This window comes from Aplysia californica, unplaced genomic scaffold (assembly GCF_000002075.1).
Source record: "Aplysia californica isolate F4 #8 unplaced genomic scaffold, AplCal3.0 scaffold00086, whole genome shotgun sequence".
Taxonomy (NCBI): Eukaryota; Metazoa; Mollusca; class Gastropoda; order Aplysiida; family Aplysiidae; genus Aplysia; species Aplysia californica.
Genome location: NW_004797356.1, coordinates 1,690,931 through 1,695,430, shown reverse-complemented (window position 1 = coordinate 1,695,430; position 4,500 = coordinate 1,690,931). Strand labels below are relative to the sequence as shown.

The 4,500-nt window shown below is 38.8% G+C and overlaps 1 protein-coding gene across 1 annotated transcript in view; it reads left to right on the top strand.

Moving 5' to 3' along the window:
• Positions 1-821: 821 nt before the first annotated feature.
• LOC106011303 (cysteine sulfinic acid decarboxylase) overlaps positions 822-4,500 on the top strand; it is a gene marked incomplete at its 3' end in the record, with an annotated part of 58,217 nt that continues 54,538 nt past the window's right edge. Inside the window, 1 exon segment of the mRNA XM_013080455.2 lies at positions 822-1,023.

Genomic DNA, 4,500 nt, shown 5'->3' with positions numbered 1-4,500 from the left:
TGGATTAAACAATAAAATATAATGATGTATTTTAACAAATTAAGCCTGACCATTGCACGTTTCCATTTTAAAGAAAAACAAAACAAACATACAAACAAAAATGTGAGGCAGCGTGGTGGAATCAGGCTCTCGTCAAATTTTGGGCATGTAGAGTTATTGGTATCATCTTAAAGCTTGTTCACTTGTCTTTATTTGGATGAAAAAATATCCATTTATTTTGAATACAAGTCGAGATATTTGCGAAAGAAGGAGGTGGGGGTCACTTGTTTTCAGAGGTAAAATTAGTGAGAAAATGGCAGCCAAATATTAATTATCTTTTAGTTTAAAAGTCCGTGGTAACTGAAAATTTACATTTTTTGTGTGCCTTTAATCAGTTTTTCAGAAAAATTCACAGAGAAATGAGTTCTTTAAATGGCATGGAAGGTGTTGAGCCAAAAAACAAAGATTTGAAAAAAAAAATCACAAATCTGCGGAAAATGCAAGTTTCTTCACTTTGATTATTTTGACGAGAGCCTGATTCTACCACGCTGCCTCACAAATGAGGTTACCCTTCTCCCTCGGACAGAAAACCCTTGAGCTGGTGCACACAAAATTTTCTCATTTTTCTGCCCCTTTCAGCCGTAGATATACAATAATATGCTGTGTTTGAGGAAAATCCTCATGGAAGCTATATTATAAGCTGTAAAGAGGCGCTTTTGTAAAAACCCCTTTCACGTTCATAGAGTTACCCCCTTTTCAACCTGAAGTGTACATCCATGACCCCTTTTGAGAACCCACGGTGAAGTAAGGAAAATAACCCACAGCAACAAATTTCAAAGAACAACAAAACCGCGGTTCTTTCCCTTGATCACGTCCACGCTCTATCTCGTGTGACCGTGACCTTCGTCAGACAAAAATCCGCGCCGGAATTTTCCTTTTGTGTGTTCGAATCGCTCCACCAAAAATTTCTCCTTTGACCTGCTTTGGAGGCTGTTTGAGCAGCGGTCTTTCTTCCTTCGTCATTCCTCTGGGCCTCGTTGTCATGTAAGTACGACATGTTCACATTTCTTCTCTTTGTCGCTGCTATTTCAATTTTGCTTGTCAATTATTCTTGCTCCCTTGATTTTACGTACAAATACTAATATGATTTTTTTCGCTTTCTTTTGCTTGTTCTTCTTTTTTTGTGTAACTTGAATAAAAGACACCCACCCCACCCCCCCACCCCCACCCCCACCCCTTTTTTCCGAAGGTTTTACATAAGTTTTATTGTTTTTTGGTTGTTGTTTTTTTAGGGGGGGGGGTGGGGGGTCAAATTCAGTACCATGATGTTGCGTGAAATACAACTTTAATTTTTATTTATTTATTTATTTTTTTTTTTTGGCGGCTTTCTGAAAAACTTTTCATTTTATTGTAATTGTAAGCGTAATTATTTAGATCTTTTTGTCCTGTAATGAAAGAAGAAAATGTTCATATCATAGAATCTACTTGTTTCGTCTCACGCACATATTTTACCTTTGTAACAAATTGTTACAGTCACGTTTTGCTTTGTCATCTAGCTTAAGCTACTTTTCAATTACAATGTATTCCATGTACCCCCCCCCCCCCCCCCCCAAACCTTCCCCATTTCACCCCTTTCTCTCTCGAGTGTTGTTTTCCTCAATTACAGGTTTTGGTTCTTTAATTCTTTTTTAAAAAAATTATTTCACTTCAAAAACGATTCTTTTATATGTATTTATTGTTTTCATTATTTTAATTTTTTTGGCACGAAAGCTAATCTTATTCAAAACACTTTTTTATACTCTTATCTGCTGTTATCTACCTAAGCTTTCGAATCAAAACCAACCCAAATGTGAATGATAAGAAGAAAAAAAAAAGCTGGTATCTGCAATTGATGCAGAAAATTGTGATGATCTTAGTTTTAACAGCAAAGTCAGGGTTCAAGTCCTTGAGTGGCCCATCATGTCTTCTCTTGTCCTAGGTCGTTTTTTCTTCCAGTCCCATCTTCTGCATCAGTTTTATCAGTCAATGGTGGTGACAGTTTTAAAAAACAACAAACAAAACAAACAACTGCATCGCAACTGATGTTCACAGAACAAGCTTAGTCTTCGAATTCTAAACACCGAATGACTTTGCTTATGACCTCTGCTCACTGAATACTTTAACTTGTGACCTCTATCCACGGAATATTTCATTTCACTTACCTATTTAATTCGTGATCGGTGTAAATGAATAAGAATTAAGTCTGTAATCTTTGTGAACGGAATACTTCAGTAGGCCTACAAGTGTATTTGTCACTATTTGATAGCTCCGCACCTGCGAAGTCGTTGGTGATTCTTCCACAAAACAAAACCGTACACTCCACTGCGCCCACGCTAGCAACGTGGGAGAATCCTTTTAAGAACATACCGCGCACAGTAATAATAATAATAATAATAATAATAATAATAATAATAATAATAATAATAATGAATAGGAGGAGGAGAAGGATAATAATAATAATCATCATCATCATCGTCATCATCATCATCATCATCATCATCATCATCATCATCATCATCATCATCATCATCATCATCATCATCATCATCATCATCATCATGATAATAATAATAATAATAATAATAATAATAATAATAATAATAATAATAATAATAATAATAATAATAATAAAAACAATAAGAATAAGAATAAGAATAAGAATAAGAATAGATTGCTTTTATTATGTAACGCTCTATCCCATACAGCCCACTAACTTTAAAGTGTCTCAATCTATCCCATTGAGTATACATACTTTAAGAGGTCATGTAATGGGACCGCTTTGTCCCATAAAGTATATTAGTACTTTAAGTACCGATGTAATCGTCATCATTGCCTTTCTCACCCTGGATCAGGATATAGGCCACGAACAAACACTTTCCACCTTTCCCTATCATGGGCTAGTCGCTTGATGTCACTCCACGTCTTCCCCCTGCTTCATACAAGGTGCAAACATTCCACGACGCAATCCGGAGAGACTTGTTCGACAGAGAAGGTTTCAGGTCAGGAGAGTCATTTTGACTTTGTCCGCTGTCCTTCATTGTTCCAGCTGTTACAGAAGCTCCCCTGTCTCCCAAGATGGAAAAATAATCAAGCGTGTCTGTTTCCGTTGCTACAGCTTTCTGTAATTACTGGGTCGGGTAGTTGGCCCTCCGCAAACTGGCACTTTTCAAGAGACCAGACGTATGTACCTTTAGTCGTCTCTTATGACACGAAGTGCGCAGGACAAGGTGAAGTGGAGGTCCATGATCGCCCACGCCAGTCGGCAAGGCACCGGATGATGATGATGATGACACGCAGTATCACGGCAGATGTTATTCTTTGCTCCCCTAGGGTAAAACTATGGGGCTCCCCACCTTAACCCCTGGGTCACGAAAGCCCCCAATGAGAGGTTACTTTGTCCCAAGATGTATAAGTACTTTAAGAGACGATGTAATGGGGCTCACTGTGTCTCATAAAGAATAATTCCTCTGGGCTCTCGTGGCCTAGAGGTTAAGGTGTTAGCCTCTTATTCAAAGGTCCCGGGTTCGAATCCGGGTAGCGATCGAAACATTTTCTTCTCTAAAATTGTCTCCTTTCACCTTCTTTCTTGCTCTCTAGAAATGTTATTACGTCTGCTTTTGTCTCCGCTTTCTGCCCCCAGCCCCTCACTTCCTTTGCTCCCTCCTTTTGGCTCCTGGATCTTTCTGCAGCCTTTCTACTTCTACTCCTTGGCTCCTTCTTAGTACTGTCGTTCAGCCACACCCCTGATCTTCTGGTAGGAAAGATCTACTCCTAGCCTTCTCGGAAAAGGGCGAAAAATCTAGGAGGTCCCGTGTGCAAGTTGGGCACGTTAAAGATCCCTTGGTGGTCTAAATCGATAAGAATAGGCTTCGGCCGTCACCCGGGCAAAATTTCATATTTCCTACCAACTGAAAATGTTTTATGTGTCCCACGCGCTCATATGACCTTACGCATTTGCGAACGCCGTAAAACCATTGCAAAAAAAATAATGATAATAATAATTAAGAAGTATTCCTCCAAATGTCAATAATAATATGATGGGGCTCGATCTTTGTAAGCGCTGTTTGTCAAATCCGAGCTCATGTGACCTGATTTCCATACACTTCGTTCACACATCGACACGCACTATCATGGTGGCTGCTCTTTAAGTGCGCCCCATAAAAACTTTGCTTCGATGTGTGCTCATAACGGGACATGTTTCATGACCGTTTACCAGTGTTCACAGATTCTGACTTTCATCCATAACTCGAACGACGTATAACATGTTGGATCTTTTTTATGTTGTGGTTTTTTTGTTTTTTGTTTTGTTTTGTTGTTGCCCGCTAAGCCATGTTTCATAACTTTTTATGTTTCATGATACCACTCACCTTTGGCCCCGGCACACTGTCCAAGATGTAGGCTCCCATTTGAAATCTTTCCTGCACTTGCTTGGTCATGCTTTTATAGCTTTTTACGTTAGCTCAGTACTGTATATGTATATAT